The following is a 6,588-nucleotide window of genomic DNA, read 5'->3' as shown; positions in this document are numbered from 1 at the left end:
GCAAGATGATGTAAACATCAGAATACATATGGTAATGTTCAGAACAGCCTATTCTACAGCTTTTTATAAAAAGTCTGATGCATAAGCTAACCAAGTACAGGAAATTATTTGAAGAGGCAAAAGATTTTTCAATTAATAATCTTTTGAGCTTCTAAAGCTCCTTGGTAGCAGACAGATTCTGAAATGATGCTAGTTCTAGTGAAGTGAACCACTTTAAAACATGCCTCCTGGATAGCAGAAAGAAATACTAAAAACTAAGAAAAAAAACCCAGAAAAAATGTTTAATTACTGCTTCAAAACATTTCAAAAGCAGTCAAGACAATACTAAAAAAAGGAAAAAGACAAAACCACACTGTAACAAAACTTAAGTACAGTACTCTAGAATAGCAACACATCTTTCATAAAATTTATAAATAGGGTATCACTAGTTTAGAAAACACCTAATGCCACATTTATGAAAATAAATTTAGAGGTATATCCTCTTGGAAATAAAATTTTAGAACAGTCACAGGGCAGAGAAGCTGAAACATAGGCTTATTTATTGTTACCTTTAACTTAGTAGTATTGATGGCATTGTAAATGATCAATTTGATTACTGACATCTACAAATGAAATGGTATAAAAAAAGACAACAAACCGAGGTCAGACATCATTTAAAATAAGTTAAAAGCACTTTTGAAATAAGAACATGAAATAAGACATGTATTCATTTTCATGTAGAAGGGGGGGAGGGAGCAAGCAGCTGCATGGTCCTGAGTTACTGGCTGGGCTTAAACCACGACAGTTCTTTTTGGCGCCCAAGGTGGGGCACGAAGGGTTGAGATAAAGACAGATCTGACCAGACTGTGTCTGATTGTATTTGTGATAAGCATTCATTGCTTTGGATTAATAGTCACTCGTCACAATGCTGATTTATTTGCTCTCAGAGTAGTTGCGCTTGATCTCAGAGTTTCAGCATGTCATGCCTTACTTAGAATCATAGAATAGTTAGGGTTGGAAAGGACCTTAAGATGATCTAGTTCCAACCCCCCTGCCATGGGCAGGGACACCTCGCACTAAACCATGTCACTCAAGACTCCATCCAACCTGGCCTTGAACACTGCCAGAGATGGAGCGTTCACATCTTCCTTGGGCAACCCATTCCAGTGCCTAACCACCCTCACTGTAAAGAACTTCCTCCTTATATCTAACCTGAACTTCCCCTGTTTAATTTTAAACCCATTACCCCTTGTCTTATTGCTAAAGAAGTCCCTAATGAAGAGTCCCTCTCCAGCATCCTTGTAGGCCCCCTTCGGATACTGGAAGGCTGCTATGAGGTCTCCACGCAGCCTTCTCTTCTCCAGGCTGAACAGCCCCAACTCTCTCAGCCTGTCTTCATATGGGAGGTGCTCCAGCCCTCTTATCATCCTTGTGGTCCTCCTCTGGACTTGCTCCAACAGCTCCATGTCCTTCTTATGTTGAGGACACCAGAACTGTACGCAGTACTCCAAGTGGGGTCTCACGAGAGCAGAGTAGAGGGGCAAGATCACCTCCTTTGACCTGCTGGTCACGCTTCTTTTGATTCAGCCCAGGATGCGGTTGGCTTTCTGGGCTGCGAGCGCACACTGCTGGCTCATGCTAAGTTTCTTATCAACCAACACCCCCAAGTCCTTCTCTGCAGGGCTGCTCTGAATCTCTTCTCCGCCCAGCCTGTAGCTGTGTCTGGGATTGCCCCAACCCAGGTGTAGGACCTTGCACTTCACATTGTTGAACTTCATGAGGTTGGCATTGGCCCACCTCTCCAGCATGTCAAGGTCCCTCTGGATGGCATCCCTTCCCTCCAGCCTATCAACAGAACCACACAGCTTGGTGTCATCGGCAAACTTGCTGAGGGCGCACTCAATCCCACTGTCCATGTCACCAACAAAGATGTTGAACAGGACCAGTCCCAACACTGACACCTGAGGGACACCACTCGTTACTGGTCTCCAAGTGGACATTGAGCCATTGATCACAACTCTTTGTGTGCGGCCATCCAGCCAATTCTTTCTCCACTGGGTGGTCCATCCATCAAATTGATGTCTCTCCAATTTAGAGACAAGGATGTCATGTGGGACAGTGTTGAATGCTTTGTACAAGTCCAGGTAGACAACATCACCTGCTTTGCCCCTATCCATCAGTTCAGTAGCCCCATCATAGAAGACCACCAAATTGGTCAGACAGGAAGCCATGTTGGCTGTCACCAACCACCTCGTTGTTTTTCATGTGCCTTAGCATGGTTTCAAGGAGAATCTGCTCCAAGATTTTGGCAGGAACAGAGATGAGACTGAGTGGTCTGTAGTTTCCTGGGTCTTCTACCTTCCCCTTCTTGAAAATGGGGGTTATGTTTCCCTTTTTTTCTGTCGTTGGGAACTTCACCTGACTGCCATGATTTTTCAAATATGATGGACAGTGGCTTAGCAATTTCATTCACCAGCTCCTTCAGGACCCGTGGATGGATTTCATCAGGTCCCATGGACTTGTGCACATTCAGGTTCTTAAGATGATCTCAAACCTGATCCTCTCCTGAAGTGGGCCTAAGGTCTTCATTCTCACAGTCCCTGCAGCCAGTATTTGCTGTTTTAGTGTTTATTGGCTTTGGGGCCTGGGCTAAGGTTCTTGTTTCGCTGTACTTTATGATCATTGATCATGAAACTGGTCTGGCATGCGTTCTCAGCGTGGTCATCACCTCTATACTTTGGAAGGCATATAATGGGAATTTTTAACAATTACACATCTTTTTTTTCCCTCCTCAGGGGGTCAATCTATGAAGGAGACATTCCCTCACACCCTCTGCTCCCCTACCACGCTATTTAGAGGCAGTGAGAGGCAGGAGGCTGCAGAAAGGCAGTTCCAAAGACTTGACTGGGAAGTAAGCAAGGTGGCACCAGCCTCATACCTAGAAATTAAAAGCTTCCAGTCTCAAATTGAATGTTGGTCAGAGATCACATACTCCAAAATGAAATGATCTACATGCCTAGGCCTCAGGACAAGCCTAAAGGGGACCTGACCCATGTGCATGGGTCTGCCCGTCTGCAGAAATCCTATTAACAAGGTTGTCCCCATCTTCAAAAGCCTATAAATGCCACCAGAAGTACCAGGGAAATGAAGGAATGATTACATCCCCTATTGTCACTTCATCAAACAGGAGGAGCTCCCAAGAGCCTGAAGTGCTGCAGATCTGAAAGACTATTATAGAAGTGCAGATGAGTCTTCGTGGGAAATTCCAGATGTCTCTGGAAATCATGTAATGGAAGGTCAAAAACTGGGATTTGCTTTTGGCAGTGCCTGCCTGCGGGAATTGGAAAAATCAGAAACCAAAAGGCTAATCCATCAGATTTTTGACAAAAAGCAGCTTGACACATTGAAATCTAGGCAGCCTGGGTTATTCCTGCTTCAGATAAAGGCAAACCCACTTGGATTTGGCATCAATGACCTAGAGTGAGGCAGCACCACCAACAGTGGATGAATTGAGTCGTCAGCTCTGAGAGTTCAAAGACAATCTCACCCCTTCCATCATTTCAGCTGTGGAAAAACTAACCCCTAACCTTAATCCTAAACTCAATTACCCTAACACTAAAGATAATCCCTAATCCTATCCCTAAGCATAAACCTAACCCTTAAACCGAACCCCAACTGTAATCCTAAACCATAACCCTAAACATAACCCCAACACTAACACCTAATGCCTAACTCTAATCATAGTCACCCTAAACCTACTCCTGATCCTAACCCCAACCTTAACACTAACCCACACCTCTAAGCCTAACCCTAACCTTTACCCTAAAACCTAGCCCTAATCACTGACTCAATTATATGCTGTTGCCTGCTATATAACACTTCTATAGCCCATCAGCTAGATGCCCATCTCCACCACTCTGGGCTTTGAAAAGAAGATATGTGCTGTCATGACCATCAGCAGAGAATAAAGTGATGCGAAAATCCAGCAGCAGCAGAACTGTCCTCAGGTCACCATCGACTGACCCTGACTTCCCTCCAATCATCACCCCAATAAAGAATGAACTTTGATGAAACCAGACAAGTTCAGCAGTGTTGTCAGCAGGCAACAATCCAAGACTACACACCATCTCTCCTGCCCTGAAAGACTGTTACAAGAGATGGAGCCTGACATCATGGACTGGATGAATTCAGCAAACTTTATAGGGATGGTCTATGGACTAAGGAATGATATCTCTGTGTGTGCGTGTATATATATGAGACAAAAAGCGATGGCATATTGAAAAAAAAATGGGATCTGAGCATGATGTGAATGGCATGGAATAAGGGGTGGATACTGTCCTGGGTTCAGCTGTAGCAGATATTTTTCTCATTCTTAGTAGCTGGTGCAGTGCTGTTTTTTTTACTTTAGTCTGAGAACTGTGCTGATAACACACCGATGTTTTTAGTTGCTGCTAAGTAATGCTTACCCCGATCAAGGACTTTTCAGTCTCATGCTCTGCCAGTGAGGAGGGGCAGCCGGGAGGAAGCAGAGACAGGACACCTGACCCAAAGTAGCCAAAGGGGTATTCCATACCACAGCACGTCATGCCCAGTATATAAACAGGGGGGAGTTACCCAGAAGGCCCAGATGGCTGCTCGGGTCAGGCTGGGTATTGGTCGGCAGGTGGTGAGCAATTGTATTGTGCATCACTTGTGCTTATTGTTTTTTTGTCCCTTTCCCCTCTTAGTTTTATATTCTCTCCCCTTGTTATTTCCCTTATCATTATTATTATTGGTGGTAGTAGTAGTGGTTTTGTATACTACCTTAGTTACTGGACTGTTCTTATCTCAACTTATGGGATTTACATTCTTTCGATTCTCCTCCCCATCCCTCTGGGAGCAGGGGGGAAGAAGGGGGGGGGGGGAGTGAGCGAGCGGCTGCGTGGTTCTGAGATACCGGCTGGGCCTAAACCACGACAGGGTGCTCTCCCTTACCCCTCTATCACAGTGGAGATGTCCCCTGTATCACACCAGATAGCATGAAGGCCTTACCAGTCCAGCTGCTGTCGGATCCGCTTTTGGATAAACCAGTGTATTTATACCTCTGTCCTGGTTTCGGCTGGGATAGAGTTGTTTTTTTTTTTATTTGATTACTGACATCTACAAATGAAATGGTATAAAAAAAGGCAACAAACCAAGGTCAGACATCATTTAAAGTAAGTTAAAAGCACTTTTGAAATGACATGTATACATTTTCATGTAAAGGGCTATGAAACATGAGAACAGCAAACAAGAATTCTGCATGAAATTAAAAGAGACCAAAAGAGAATGTGGGAGAAGCAAAGCAAATCCTGTTAAAAGTTAACAAGCAGTACAAGAGAGATGTTTGAACAAATGTTGGATCAAATACAAAACTATTTACCATTTAAGTCCAAGGCTGAAGTCACAAATTAATGTTCTTTAAAGTCTATTCTTAAGAATTCTATTAAATAAAGCTCAGTATTAATACTCTACACATGTAGGTCCACAGCATGTTGTAATAGCAGTTAGTACAAACTTGTATAAAGTCAATGATTTAATCATTGGTTGCTGGTGAGATAAGATCTTAAAAATTCTTTAAGAGTTTGATGGTAATATGACAGTTAACAGACACAAAAAATAATCATCCAAACCTAAAAAAATGCTGGTTTTCCCAAGGTAAAGCACTTCAGTCACTACAACTGTCAGATATGTTCCCTTGCATTAATGTAACAGAAGGCATAGACTATTAAACTACTGTTCCAATGGGACAATCAGTACAGTAATAACTATTATTTGAAGTCAGTATTTTGATTTTTCTGCTCTGTATTTACTGCAAGATGATAGATGCCAAAGAAGTAAGAAGTTACAGAAACTGTGCCCTTTAGTTCAAAGTACTGCTGTGATCACAATTAGAACTACAGCCAGTTTTGAAGACCATACTGGTTATCAAAATTGCTAATAACACCCTGACTGCCCACATTCTGTACATAACAATCTGGCCATCAGGTACTATCTCAGGTGCCCCAGATTTACAAAGGTATCTACTCAAATTCATATTTTTAAGTGTACTCAAGTTCAGTGTTTAAAACCGACTCACTGAAATTAGATCAGAAATCTGATTGTTCTCAGCAGAAACCAAGATTGACCTAATCTAATAATCTTGTAATTATGCATTCAACAAGAAGTAATTGCAATAAGTGGGACTTGCTTTTCATAAACAAAAGAATTCTTAACTTATTGAAAGTGGATTCAATTGTTTCAATTGAAGTATTCACCAGATTAATTTTTAGTAAAGCTTGCTCTAACAAATAGATGAGTCACAATATACAGCATACAACCACCCTTTTTTAAGCCATCAGCCCTCACTGATGGCTTGGAATTCGATCCCAAATTCTTGTCAATGCAATAGATATGTTTTCTAGCCACTTTTTTTTTTTTTTCTAAACACAATAGATCTCAGCACTAAAAAAGAAGCCTACAGAAGATAACAGAAGTTTTGTCTCACATGCTTCATAGAAAATGTTTGGTTATTTTTAGAAATGCTTACTGTTCACTTGAATATGTTTACAATCAATCATGAAAGATAGTGAACATTTATCAGTCGCAGGG

Source organism: Strigops habroptila, chromosome W (assembly GCF_004027225.2).
Source record: "Strigops habroptila isolate Jane chromosome W, bStrHab1.2.pri, whole genome shotgun sequence".
In the NCBI taxonomy this organism is placed as follows: domain Eukaryota; kingdom Metazoa; phylum Chordata; class Aves; order Psittaciformes; family Psittacidae; genus Strigops; species Strigops habroptila.
Note: the sequence above shows the minus strand (reverse complement) of the source record.